This window comes from Protopterus annectens, chromosome 8.part0, assembly GCF_019279795.1.
Source record: "Protopterus annectens isolate FY-2018-M chromosome 8.part0, PAN1.0, whole genome shotgun sequence".
Taxonomy (NCBI): Eukaryota; Metazoa; Chordata; order Ceratodontiformes; family Protopteridae; genus Protopterus; species Protopterus annectens.
The window spans coordinates 835,150,131-835,165,921 of record NC_056741.1 but is presented as its reverse complement, the minus strand read 5'-3'; the positions used below and the strand labels follow the sequence as shown (position 1 = coordinate 835,165,921).

General features: G+C 36.8%; 1 protein-coding gene across 1 annotated transcript in view; it reads right to left on the bottom strand.

The window, feature by feature from the left end:
• The window catches only part of PORCN (porcupine O-acyltransferase), a 279,229-nt gene that overhangs the window by 234,675 nt on the left and 28,763 nt on the right, over positions 1-15,791 (bottom strand). The gene's annotated exons all lie outside the window — the stretch shown is intronic.

The following is a 15,791-nucleotide window of genomic DNA, read 5'->3' as shown; positions in this document are numbered from 1 at the left end:
ATTGGCTTTGTTCCAAGTCAGACTTTCCTGGTTAACAAATGTTAAATAAATAAAATATATATATATATATATATATATATATATATATATATATATATAATAAAAATACATGCACATACACACAGATAATGCATGCATATTAAACTATTAAACTTACACAAACAAACACACATACACACACACACACACACACACACACACACACACACACATATATATATATATATATACACACACACACACACACACACACACAGTATGGTTACAGCTCAAAATATCGAAAGTACATTTGACTGATACTCCTACTTACAAATGCAATAAAATGGGTTTGCAGGAAATTGAATATTTAACTGAAAAGGTTAAAGTGGTTGGTGTGTATTTGCGAGAGTGCTTGGGTTAAGGTAGCGGAATAAATTTACTGTTTTGCATGTTTGGTGTCCAGGGTGTTTCATTTCCTTTTGTCTTGTGTAGTGCTACTGTTCAGGAAAGAGGTTTTAGTAATGTAATGTGTTGGGTTAGAGTTAGGGGCAAGTTTGGAGTTAGGGTTAGCAGACATCAGCAAGTCAACTAATTCTAGTAGTGCAGATAATGTGCAGAAGTGAACACATACAAAAAAGGTATGCTCAATATAAATGTACAATGAATTGCATATCTCAGTATAAGAAGACCTTAATCATAAATATTTGTAATCATGTTCACAAATTATTCTTAAACTTTTTTTAAAAAGTCCACAAAAAGGTCCATTTTATGACCTGAACCCCACAGACAAATGCTTTTCTTTGTAATTTAGACTGTCTGTATTGTACCAGTCTCTCTCTCTCTCTCTCTCTCTCATTGGCTTTACTGCAGATCCAATGACAGAATGATGAAGAAACTTCCCGGGACTCAATATAGACCAACACATATGTACTGTACATACATACATACGTACATACAAATATTTCAAGCTGCTGTGTCTGAGAATAAATGTTAGAATCTATGCACAGTTCATCAATTTGTATGTCTTCACTCCTTCCACATCTTATGTGTTTATAAAATGGTTTCCTATTATGTACAAGATCTTTGTATAATTAATTTCAAATTTTTCTTGACCTCGTTTCACACTATGTTTAATTTGGCTGCCCAACTTGTTTATTTTAGTTTTCAAAGTTGTAGTTCGACCTCTTCTCCATTTTTTTATATTTTTTTTCTCTCTCACCTTAATCAAGTATTTTGTTCTTATGGATATATATCCTCCTGACTCTGTGCCCCTAGGTCATGCTGTTAAGCATTTGTTTGATTTTTTTTTGCATTCAAAAAACTTTCTACATTCTTTCAGCAGTTTTTCCACTGAACGCATCACCCAATTAGTTTTACACAGTGTCTGTTTTGCTTCCATATAATCCGTTATTAATCTATTGTGCATTGGGTTAGACTTTAGTTTGCCAGAATTATTTAGCAAGAAATTAAACTTTATAACCCCATGATTACTGCACATCAACAGTGGTAAATCTCGACTTGAAGTAACAGTAAGTTACTGTGGAAAACAATGTCTAGTATGTTCTGTTACTTGGTAAGCATTTTTTTTTTTTACAATCTCAAACAATTGTTGTTTCTAAACATATGTTATAAATAATTTCCTCACTAATGTTGTTAAATCAATATCATTCCAGTCTGTTTCTGGCAAATTTAAGTCCCCAGCCACTATTAGTTATCCCTCTTAGTGTTTTGTGCAAGAAATGTTTGAATTCCTCTAGGTTATCAGCATTTGACTTTGGTGGTCTATACACTCCAACAATTGTTATATATTTCAGGGTTGTCTTCATTGTCAGTTACACAATCTATGGTATTGCTGTTCGAACATGTAATAAAACACAGGTCTCATAACAATCTTTAATCTCCATCATAATGCCGCCACTTGATTTTTTTTTGTTAGAATACCTGTTACAGTAAAACAGTTATACCCTGAAAGAACTGAACTGGTTTCCAATTATTGTTCTTTAGCCATGTTTCGCAAACAATAGTAACAACATCAATCTTGTGGAAATGTAGCAAATTTCTAATAAAAAAACTTTACTATTAATTCTACTAGCATTACAACCATCAGTGATGTAACACCTATACAAGCTATGCCATCTGAGAGGGCTGTAAGTTCCTACTAACAGTCAGAGTTGGATGAGATCATTTGTACCAGTATGAATAAAAAAGATCCATACAACCTTATATTAAGGTGTTCCAAGACCTTTCTCATATCATCTATTTTTGTTCCTGGAAGCATAATACTATTCAATGTTAATTATTTTCTCTGCAAAAGAATGTAACAGTTCCTCTAATAACCGAGTCTCCAATTACAAGAATATCTTTTCTTACCAGATCTGAAGAATCTTCTGATCAATTGTTAAAAAGGAATGATCTTCAGCGCCACTAGTCTTATTAATCCCACTGTTTTTACATTTCATAGCCTATAGTTCCCATCCAGCTGGCTTTGTACATCCACAACTTCAGCCATGTTGTCAACTTTTGTCTTTCTCATTTTCTTACAGTAATGTTCTTCAGTCCTTCCACATTCAATTTTGAGTTCTTCCTTTTCATCTGCCCCTTGCCTCTTTTCTCTACATTCCTTTTTTGGAAAATGATGCCTTCCTGTGTAGACTGTTTTCTGGTAGAAAAATGTTAGAATTCCCTCCAATTTGTGTGTTACCTAACAAAGCTGCATCCTTTTTAGTATGTACTCTCTTTGCTTAATTACTTTTTCTTCCTCATTATTTGTCATGAACTTCTTTTCTTTTTTTATTCTTCTTTTATTTTCTTCTATATGTTCTGAATCCTCAGACTGCAGAATACTTGTATCCAGAATTCCTAAATTGTCATTGGCATAATCTTGTTCACTAGGGGTTGAGTTATCTTTACTGACAATAGACAATTCTAAATGTGTTCTATTTGCTCTTTGTCTAACATTATTTATCTCATCAGTCCATTCATTAATATATAGAACAACAGTTGTCCAAGCCTTGCCAATTGCACAAGTGCAACTGTCATCAGTAAGTCAAGATTTAAGTATTAATAATGGTAAGCAAATCATCCAGCTTTTGACAGGAGGAACACATATCACCAGCGTTATCAAGTATTACCTTTAAATATACATAACATTTATTTCAGTGTACAGGATACTTGTGTCTCAGCAAATAATTATTGGAATACTTATTTAAGCAATCCACTTCCAGCTCCAAATAAATAAAAATCACTTACCACAGAATTCATAGATATTTTAAGTAATTTTTTTCAGAGAAAAATCACACAAACAATGTACAACTAAAGAATTTAATACAGCTTAGCGCCTCGGCATAATAGCCTTCAATGAGCATAAATCATAGAACACACCCACTCATATAAATACCACAATCAATTAAACAATTACAATAAATTAATTAATCACATAAATAACAAAATTTAAAGAGAACAATACATTGCTTAGTACCACCTATCCAAAAAAGGACTACTTATATATAAAAACTACAATAAACTTTTCCAATTCACTTCTAAATTTAGACCATTAGGTGACATAGTGTTATATTTTAATATGTAAACAGCTTCTTTATACAGCAAAACTTTTTTTATTAATCTATCACACCTTTTTAACCAACACTTTCTCAAGAACACAACATTCAAATACATCTACATTACCATTATGAACTTCTATAAAATGGGAAGCAATAGGACTATCTAACATACCTCTTTTTATATCCCTAACATGTTCTTGCATTCTCGTTTTAAATTTTCTTTTAGTTTCCCCTATATAATAGAGTTTACATGGACACCTAATACAATAAATTATACCTACAGAATTACAAGAAAAAACATTATTTGGTTTGTAAATAATACCACTACTTTCATTGAGAAATAACTTTACATATTTACATATATTACAACGTCTACAGGCAAAAGTGCCATAGGTACAAATATTGTAGTAAACCTGATCACTAGGTAGAATATAATAAGCCTTAATTAATTTATCCGATAGGTTTTGACCTCTCTTAAAAGCTATTTTAGGAATATTGGGAAGAAATTTATAGAGATTCCTATCAGATATCAAAAATTTCCGGAAATATTTAATAATATTCCAAATCTTGTCACTAAATATATTATAAGTAGCAACAAAATAAATATCTTTAATTTCATGATCCAAAGTTTTTAAATTATTATTTTTTATATTAATACTACTAATATTATTGACGTATGGCAAAAAATTATAATCTTCTATAGTCTTCATTATTATCTAACAATTTATTAATAGACATATTCAATAATTCCATACTATAACCTCTCTTTAAGAACATAATAATACAATCATAGATATTTTTTTCAAGATCTATTTCATTATTACATAGTCTAGATAATCTAATAATTTCTCCATAAGGTAGAGCCAACAATGTATGTGAAGGATGGCAACTAGCTCCATAAAGGAACTGATTTCCATCAGAAAATTTACGATACATTGTTGTCTGAATCTGTCTACCTGTTTCTCCCACTAACATAATATCTAAATAATGAACTTTATTACCAAATTGTAGGCCATCGAAATGTGAATTAAATCTATTATTTAGATCAGAAAAAAATTCATGAATATGTTCAAAACCTCCGCTACAAAGAAAAATCAAATCATCTATGTAGTGATAATAAAAAAGAACATAATTTTTAAAGAATTTATTCGAGAATGCAAGAACATGTTAGGGATATAAAAAGATGTATGTTAGATAGTTCTATTGCTTCCCATTTTATAGAAGTTCATAATGGTAATGTAGATGTATTTGAATGTTGTGTTCTTGAGAAAGTGTTGGTTAAAAAAGGTGACGATAGATTAATAAAAAAAGTTTTGCTGTATAAAGAAGCTGTTTACATATTAAAACATATCACTATGTCACCTAATGGTCTAAATTTAGAAGTGAATTGGAAAAGTTTATTGTAGTTTTTTATATATAAGTAGTCCTTTTTTGGATAGGTGGTACTAAGAAATGTATTGTTCTCTTTAAATTTTGTTATTTATGTGATTAATTAATTTATTGTAATTGTTTAATTGATTGTAGTATTTATATGAGTGGGTGTGTTCTGTGATTTATGCTCAGTTTTTAGGCTTTTGCCTGTTTTTCCTTCATTGTTGTTTGTGATGAATGTACAACTAAAGATTAAATTTAGTAGAATAAAGTCCTTGCTCTGACCATACTAGTTGTGAAGGTTACAAAAAAGTTGGAATTCATTTACCTCACTATTACACTCAGTTGCATCTCTTTTTAACAGCAAAGATCAATAAATTACAAACCAATACTCTGGTAAATTTTATAGTCTACAAGCTCTCTTTCTCTCTCTCTCTCTTCTTACAAATGATGAAAACAGTTGTAAAAAATAAAAATCTAAATCAAAATAAATCTTCTCTTACCAGGCAACTACACAATGAAACACAGACCAACACCGGATGGTTTAGATAACCACTTGAATTATAAGCTCTCACTCTCTTTCAAGTTCCAAGAAGCTTAAGGCAGCAATGCAACTCCTGGGCACAAGACAAAAGATCATATGCCATTCTGGCTCAGTGGGATTAGGTTTACATATTTTTAGAATGACTTCTTATCCATTCATGACATAATAAATGCTTTTTTGTTTCAGTCTTTGATCACCCAAAATAAAATGCTTTATTTGTGATCACTGCTTCTGAGACAGGAGTCTTCCTTCTACTTACTCTCAATTGTTGGGGCAAGGGTATTATGAAAATGTTCAGATATTTCCCAAACAAATTATAATAATGAGTCATATCAACATTTGACATATGACAGACCACATGCATCTAAAGCCATAGTCAGAGTGTTGGATCATTTACCCTTCCAAGCTTCTTCAGCCCGAGCAAAAATTCTAATGACTGCAGATCCCTGGAAATAATGCTGTGCATCATACTGCTTAAAAAAATAAAAACATTTGTCTTATCACGGCAGTCTAGATACTCCTTTATGGAGTAATCTATCTGTTCAAGTCAGACTGTCTTACTCCCCAACCCCACACCCTGCATTTATTTTAATTAATTTTGCATTTATTTGTTTGGATAGCACTTTTCATAGGTAGGTACTAGGCTATTGGCCCAAGGGCCTATGTAAGCCTAGCCAACAAGGTTCCCTGGCTTATGCCACCCAAGAAAGTTAATTTTCCTGTGCCCGTCGAGCAGAGCCACAGAAGTGATCCCTGGGGTGTATTTCCTATTTCCCATCCACTCATCAAGATTTTTCTTGAAGAGTGCTAATGAAGAACTTTGCTTGACACAGATGGGTAGCCTGTTCCAGAATATGGGAAGTCTCTGGGACAGGAATCTATCCATCCAGCATGTCCTGTTTATTGTGGTGACAAGGTTTAGGTCCCTAGAGCATGTAGCTTGGAGGGATTGGGATTTCTTTAGGTGTAGCATGTCCAACAGCTCTGGGTTTGACATAGCTTTATATGTTAGGCAGAGATCACCTCGGAGTAGGAGATATGCTACGGAGTAAAGCTGGAGTTTTTTTGAGACTGTCAGTGTAGGGCATTTGTTTGAGGCCAGTAATCCTCTTTGTGAGGTACTTCTGTGGCCTTTCCAGCTGTTGCAGATGTCTTGTGAGGTACATTCCAAAAGGGGCATTGTACTCTATAATGGGTCTAATGATTGTAGAGTAGAGGGGAACAATGACCTCTTTTTTTCCTGGATGAGAACCCTTTTATGATGAGGTGTGCCATGTTGAAGGACTTCCTGACTACTGTGGTGATGTGACTATCAAAGGAGAGACTACTATCCACCTGGGTCCCAAGGTCTCATCACACATTCGATGTTAAGTAGATTGCTGCCTATGTGGTAGTTCATGGGTGCAGAGTTTTTACCAAAGGGGATGACACTGCACTTTTTGGCATTGAGCTTGAGGCCATGGTTCTGAAACCAGACATCTGTCTCAGTGAGGCCCTTCTGTAGGATGTCCACATCATTTGGGGACTTGACTATGGCTCCTAGTTTGCAGTCATCGCCGAACTCCGTTAGCCAGAGGCCTTCTGTGTTAGCCTGTACTTCAGAGAAGTAGATACCAAACAGGAGAGGTCCCAGGACTGAACCCTGCGGTACTCCACTTGTCACTGGTTTGAGGTCAGATTTGGAGTCTGCAACTTTTACAGTGTGGGTTCTGTCAGTGAGCCAGATGTTGGGATTTATACCTAGTTTAGTGAGTTTAGCTATAATTCCAGAATGGGGGATGATGTCAAAAGCCTTGGCGAGGTCAAGATAGGCTGTGTGAACCACCTTACCCTCATCTTCTGCTTTGGTGACTGCCCCAAAGAAGTTGATCAGGGTCAGGAGGCATGCTCTGCCTTTCACAAACCTGAACTGGGTGGGATCCAGAGTTTGGAAGTTACCGATGTCTTTGTTTACATGTTCCATGATGATACGTTCCATGGCCTTGCAGACCAGGCTTGTCAGACTAATAGGGCGATAGTTCCCGGGATCAGTGGTGGCTCCCCTTTTGTATAGTGGGATAACTGTTGCTGTGCACCATTCAGTGGGTACAAAGCCTGATGCGAGGCTATTATTGAACATGGTGCTTAAGTGGGGAGCCAGTTCGTTCTGAAGTTCGTGTAAAACGCAGCCTGGGATGTTGTCCGGTCCCATGGATGCTGTGTTTGTGGCTCTAGACAGTGCAGCTTTTACCTGCGTAGTTGTGATTACAGGGACTCTGCATTCTTCCTGTATAGATATGGGCCCTTTAGGGGGTGGAGGGGTTAAAGTTAGCACTGAACCTATCTGCTAGGTTGTTGGCAATATCAGTTGGTTCTGTAATTTTTGTGCCATTGTGCTGTAACTCAGAGCAGATCTGGGTGTTGCCATCGAGATTCTTGACATAGCTATAGAATGCTTTGTGGTTGTCCTTAGAATTAGTGGCAATTTTGTTTTCATAGCTAGCTTTGGAGGATCTTAGCTAGCTTTGGAGGATCTTATAAGGGATCTCAGCTTCTTACTGAGGCTGACCAGGGAGCTCCTCCACTCATGGAATTTTACTTTCTTTTGCAACAGTTTCTTCCTTCTGTTGTACAATTTGTTTATGTCAGGGGACCACGATTGGCTTCCTTTTTTTGGAGAATAGCGTCTTGGTTCTGTTTGGGATAGCACGATCTATGCACTCGTGTAAGTGCTTATACAGTGTATTTGTGTAGGATTTAGCAGTTGTAACTGTATTGTCCATCTGCATGGGTGTCATGAAGTTCACCACTTCTGTCTTAAGAAGCATGAAGCTGGCTTTGTAGAAATCCTTTACTGTGGTTTCCTTAATGGGGATGTGGATATCAAGGGTGATTAGCTTATGGTCGGATCGGACCAACGAGGAGTTGACTTCAGGTGTGGAACACCGGTCACTCATGTTGGTAGCGACTAGGTCTAGGATATTGTTGCCCCTGGTGGGGGTGTGGCTAAGTTGATCCAGGGCATTGTAGTTTATGAATTCCAGAAAGCGTTGAGCTAAGGAGTTAGTACAGGAGTAGTTTTCCCAGTTAATGGTGGGGTAGTTGAAGTCACCCATTATTAGGGTGTTTGGTTGAACCCTAATATTTTCCAGTGCATCAAGAAGAGAGGAGTGGGAATCCTGAGGCATGGTGGGGGATCTGTAGCAAGCTACAATTTGGATTGCAGTTTTGCCCAGAGTTAGTTGCACTTGGATAACCTCGGATGCATTATGCTGAGCAACTAGCCCGGAGGTGTGGATATCCTTAATGAATATGGACACACCTCCGCCTTTGGTGTTTCAGTCCAGGTTACATGACCAAAACAGTGTGGTACGAGTTATAGCCTGGTAGTGCAGGGGTGCTCTCTGGAGCCTTGAACCAGGTCTCAATCACTGCACAGATATTGGATGTTCTCCATTTTAAGGAGTGCCTTGAGTGAGTGCATTTTGAGATTTAGACTTCTAGCATTGAGTAGCATTACCCTCAGTTTTTTTTGTTTGCCTGTTCCTGTTACAGTGGTGAATTTGTCATTTGAACCTTGCCTAAAGAAGGCACTATAGGGGCGGCAAGAGCCTTGGCCACTATCCGGAATCCCAAGGGTGACAGGTGCAGGCCATCTGTGGCAAAGCATCGTGGTCCATCGGCCATGTCATCTCAAGCAGACAGATACTGGATCCCCTTAGAATGACACCAGAAGCTTAGCCAATTGTTGAAGTCAATCAGTTTGTCCTTGTACTGCGATATCATTCTGGGCAATGGCAGAATGCTACTCAGGGCTAGGGTCATAGCTGCCTGGGCTACAAGATCGGAGAGCTCTTCCATGTCCCTTTTCATGTAGTCCAGGGAGGTACGTCTCAGGTTATTCACAGCAACATGGACAATGACAGGGTCATATTTGTACTTGTTCTGGAGTGACCTGAGTGCGTGGGTTACGTTTATGGTCACATGGCCCTCAGCAAAGTACAGTCAACCTTGAGTGTCGCAACCCATTTCAGTCTGAGACTCCTGGCATAAAGGATCCCCAAGTAGTACAAGGCCAGCATCAATCAGGTATTGAGTGGTTTGTAAAGTCATTAACTACTGATTTTTTGCTTGATTTTTTTTTTTTAATTTACTGTGGTTAAACCAACGTGATATTAGAGAAGGATTTCAATGCACTAGGTTTTGCAAGATTGTGGTAGTTTTCCCAGTAGGTGGTAAAAGTAGGCCTTCATCATTCATGATTATGCTTACTTTAGACATCTTGTAGATAAGGCTGTTTAGGAACAGGAAGAAAGGATCCAGCATCTTTTGGGGTTGTGTTGTCTGAAAAAAACATATCTGATATTTTTTGGACTAATTGTTAGTTTTTTTGTGGTTAAGCCAATGCAGTGAAGTCCTTGTGTGACATGTTTTGTTAAACTGTGGTAGATTTCCCAATAGGCAGTATTATGTCTTCCTCATTCATGTTTATACCTACTTCGGGTTCATTGCAGAAAAAAAATGTTTAGAAACAAGAATAAAAGTACCGACAGCAAGACTAAGCCTCGAAATCTACAGAATAAATACCCATATCAGAAAAAGAAGGCCCCATGGATACTTAGTTTAGTCCAGAGAGACAGCTGTGAAATCATTTGACTACTACAGCAGTGAAAACCAAATGTTTCATTTCTGACAGAACAGCAGAATGATGCACAAACTGGAAAAGCTTCATCATGTCTAGAAAATACCACCAATGAGCGAGCCATTGTCCATACTATAACATATGTCCATGTTATAACATATGAAGTCAGTAAACTTAGAGCTGGTTGTTAGAGTGCCAGATATATTACAGAAACATTGCTGAGCAGGTTTGAACACCTTTGCTTCCCTGCAAAATGCTCTATTTTCAGATAAACCTCCACTTGTGATCCTCTGATCACAAACTTATGCATTCGCTGTGGAATGTTCACTTTTGGGCAATGGGGAAAGAGGCTGTTTTACTGGTTACTTCTGGACCACAGTTTTAAAAACAGTTGATAAGGATATCCTGAAAGTAATCATGTAAACTCTTGATTCGTCCCATTAAAACACAAAGCGGTTTGTTGTGGATCTGCCATCAAATGTAATATTACTCTGCAGATCTGTTAATCAATGGCAGACTGATCGAGTTTATTGATATTTTTGGGTATTCCCTATACTTGCTCTCTATAGGTTTATTTTATATATATATATATATATATATATATATATATATATATATATATATATATATATATATATACACACATATATATATATATATATATACATATATATATATATATACATATATATATATATATATATACATACATATATATATATATATATATATATATATATATATATATATACACATACATATATACACAAGTGTGTGGAATGATTCTCAGAATTTCTGTTATAATTAGGATTAGTTAGGAAACAGAATGTATAATGTCTGTGCATAGAGATGTAAGTAGTCAGTGATAGGATATTACTTTATTGTAACCGTATCTACCTATGTGTTAACATTGTATGGAGTGGGGGCATGTCATGGTTGCATTCAACAACTGGTGGCAATGCGAGTGACATTTAAAGAGTGAACTGCACTACATGTGTTGAGCGTTCATGAAAGTAGAGGTAAGTTTAAGGTCTAGTATACTTAGGAGGCTGTGGGCACGAGGCCACCAGTGTGATGGAATACCTTTGTTTTTTTTTTCCTATGGATAGATACCAGTATGTCAGGTACTACAATAATGGCATCATGAAGAAGAAATCATGGTACCCTGATACTATCCACTGCCTTTATGACACCATTTCCATCCAAAGGAAATGACCAGTGCTGTCTGTGGATGAATATCCTTACATGTTAGACAAAAGTTAACAATAAGAATTACCAAACATACTGGTCAAATCCAAAGCAGCCCTGTACAGGAAGAGCCAGTACATTGTATAATTCATTGCGTTATGAGTGGTTAAAAGTACTGCTCATTAGCATGCATTGGACTTCTGTAAAGTACAGTATTCTCAGGCGATACAGGAAATTCACACACAAGGGCTGTTGTGCCTCATATCCCCACCCCCCCTACTTGAGGAGGGTGTTCGCATGCCCAGCCAAAAAGCATTGGTCAGAACTGTGTATTATCTGTGGAGGAAGCTGCAGCCGAGGAGAAGGATGCCTCTTTCCATCTGAGAAAAAAAGTCACTTCTGGAGAGTAAGATGCATCCACCCATCTGAGGAGGGTACCATGGCCAGGAAGTGGGGCACATCCTCTATCAGCTGACGAGTTACTGGTCACATACTGGATAACCCACAGTGGCCAGTTCCAAGGACTCTGGCAATATGGCTTATTTGTATCATGATTGGTTCTAAAAAAAACACCTCATGTCAATTTAAATGGGAGGAAAATCATTCTCTGAGGGGAAAAAAAAAAAAAATCGGCATCTGCACGTAACACTGCAATCGATAACATCAAATAGAAAATGCACTGTACTTGGTTTCCTGCAATGCTCTCAGCAACATTTCCAGCATATTAGGAAAAGAAGAGTGGGCAAAGTGCCTTTGGCTTGCTCAGTACATTTACAGTAAGACTCACAATAACTGCCTGTTTTATTAAGTACTTTACTGCTATTAATTTTACTGTTGAAAAAATACTTGCACTTTCATCCCACCATGTCCTACAACATCTGCCCATGTCCTACAACATCTGCCTTGTTTAGTTCATGATCTGGTTAATTAGAAACACTATTTCTGCAAGACATAAGCTGAATTAGTTATATGCACCTCAAAGTCTTTTTCTCCAATGTGTTTTAAAATATACCATTCAAACTGCCCAGTTACTCTCAGTTCACCTACTAATCCCAGGGTCATCACTTCTATTTCTTTCATACCCATCCTTTTTACCAATACAACCTGTGTGATATTTTTTTCATGTATTTCTTCAATTACCCTCCTTTTGTACACTTCTAACAAGCTGTAGTCAACAGTGGCCAAATTACTTCTTATAAACGAAAAAACAATCATTGTATAGCAACCACATGGCCGAGTTACTTCTTAATAAACAAAAAAAAATCATTGTATAGCAACCACAGAAAAAAATAAACATTCTAAGCACAAACCAACTACTACTTCATCTAACACACATATACATAAAAAATAATATAAATATAACTACTGGAATCAGAGGAGGCTAGAAAGGATTAGGAAGAGAGACTGGATAAGCAAGTCACAAAGAAACAATGGGAGATATATGTATGTCTTTAGGATCTTTGCTTGGAAGTGTTTACATAGGTATTTTTATACCCCAAGTAAACTCCAAAGATTTTTTCCTCAAGTGAATAGCAAATGTTGGAGGTGTGATGGGGAAGAAAGAGGCAGTTTGAAACATATTTTTGGAAGTGTAGTGAGTTGGCAGACTTTAAAACTTATCTACAGTGTACTGTGTCAGAAATACTGGGTGAGCAAATGGATGTGACTAAGGAAAGGATTTTTTTTTTTGAGTTGGGATACAGGATCTGAACTACCTAGACATAGTAGGCCTTGTTACATTTAATTCTGGTGGCTGCCAAAAAGACAATTAACCAGAAAATGGGAATCAAAGTCTAAACCAACCATATCTGAAGTACTGAATATTGTACCAGAGATAAAAAAAATGTACATAGGATCCTTAGGAAAATTGTAGGAACAATTACATAAAAAAAATGGAAATTGTGGGGACAATACATGCAGAAAAATGGTTCAGAGGAGACATTAGGTTTAAGGGAAGGCAAGAATTTACCAATTTAAGTAATGTTGGATTGATTGGGCATCACATATATTCTTTTGTACAACATAAAGTTTATAACTGTGAACAAGTTAATATGGTTTGTTTCCTTTTTTTATAAATGTAAGCTTGTATATGTCACAAGTGACAATTCAATAAAGTAAAGGTATCTAAAAAAAATAACCTACTTATTACAAAACCTCACACGTAAAAAAAGAAATTCAGCAACTACAAATAAAACAGAGTAAAACCAGTTCACAAACTCAGAACGACATGATTACTAAACTCACAACTACATTTAAAATATGTAAACATCATTTACTTCCTACATGCCCATTAATTTAAAAGAAATAATTCAGATATGCAGCAAGTACAACATCTGTACAACTTCTAAAACTTGCAGCAACTGAAATGCCCAAAGAAATCCAAACAAAATAAGAAAATGCTTATGTGGGAGGCCGTGCCCTTACAATTCCCTTACTTCAAAATGAAACATCCTACATACCATTCATCAGTATTTCAGAGTCCAGCCCTAACACATACAATTTAAGATTTCTATATGGAGTCATTTCTGATGCAAGATATGCACTATGGTGAAACCATATGGGCATTTATTCTCAGTACAGCCTCCCTAAAATTATAATGAAATGTGTCTGTAACCGTGGACTCCAGGATCACACAACTGTCATGCAAAAACATTCTCTACAGTACTATGGTCAACAAAATAAAGGCCGACTGTAAATGAAAGTGGTGTAACTGCAAATCAAGAGAGTACGAGTAAACCAAAAGCCAACAGATTAAAGGGATTCACAGTGACGGGTCCCTACGTATACTACTTTTCTTACTTTTTTACTTCACTTCTTTCTTTTCTCCTTATTCACACACCTACTCTTTTTCTTAACCATTTTGCCTAATACTCTTTCTCCTTTGCACATGGTAGCTAACATACAGAGTGTCCCAGTTCATAGGCTCATAGGTAGATACTAGGCTATCGGCCCAAGGGCCTAAGTAAGCCTAGCCAACAAGGTTCCCTGGCTTACGCCACCCAAGAAAATTATTTTGCTGTGACCCTGTCGAGCAGAACCACAGAAGTGACCCCCCGGGGTGTATTTCCTATTTCCCATCCACTCATCAAGGTTTTCTTGATGAGTGCTAATGAGGAACTTTGCTTGACATAGATGGGTAGCCTGTTCCAGAGTATGGGAAGTCTCTGGGACAGGACTCTATCCCTCCAGCATGTCCTGTTTATTGTGGTGGCAAGGTTTAGGTCCCTAGAGCGTGTAGCTTGGAGGGATTGGGATTTCTTTAGGTGCAGCATGTCCAACAGCTCTGTGTCCGACATAGCTTTATATGTTAGGCAGAGATCACCTCAGAGTAGGCAATATGCTATGGAGTAAAGCTGGAGTTTGAGACGGTCAGTGTAGAGCATCTGATTGAGGCCAGTAATCCACTTTGTGAGGTACTTCTGTGGCCTTTCCAGCTGCTGCTGCAGATGTCTTGTGAGGTGCATTCCAAAAGGGGCGTTGTACTCTATAATGGGTCTAATGAGTGTCGAGTAGAGGGAACAATTACCTCTTTTTTCCTGGATGCGAACCCTTTTGTGATGAGGTGTGCCACGTAGAAGGACTTCCTGACTACTGTGGTGATGTGACTAAGGAGAGACTACTGATGAAGCTAGTTCCCTAGCTTTTCTTCTCATCTCACAGTGATCACCCTGGTGATAGTCTAGGTTACTGTTTGCTATTTCATCCCAACATGGACATACCATATATATATATATATATATATATATATATATATATATATATATATATATATATATATGACACATAGCAATCTACCCCTGAAATGGCACTGCCAGCAACCCCTCCAGTCTCCCTGGGATGTATACAGGATTGTTTGACTGCTGCTTAATAAGTTTAATTTAATTTACTTTAACCTAGGATAGTGTGGACACTATGGACATAAAACCATTCTGGTTTAAAAGATACAAACCATCACCACTTCCATCATTTCAAAATATCAAGTATTCTAAAATGTCAGATCTGAGGATCATACTGGTAGAGGTGTTGTACTCTTGAGAACTATGAAACATTATTGTATCTTTCTAACTCAGCCTTGTAACAGTTGTGATAAAGAGCCAGACTGAACTGTAAGAGAAGACATCATTAGCAAAAAAAAAAATTGTCTGGTTCTACCTCCTTTTGCCGAGAAATTTTCACATAGTATCAACACTTTTAACTCTGCTCTCTCACTTCTAACTATTTAATACAATATCATCTGCAGTGACTTTCAGAACAACTGGTGTTAACAAGACCCCTAATTACAGGTTTTTATTTAATCTAACCCATACACAAAATTCATTCACTGATTCTAAAGACAACCACACAGCATTCTACAGCTATGTCAATTATCTCAATGGCAACACTCAGATCTGCTCTGCGTTACAGCACAATGGCACTAAATATACAGAACCAACCGATATTGCCAACATCCTGGCAGATAGGTTCAGTGCTAACTTTACCCCCCTAACGGAAGAATGCAAAGTTCCTGCAATCACGCCTCCACAGGTAA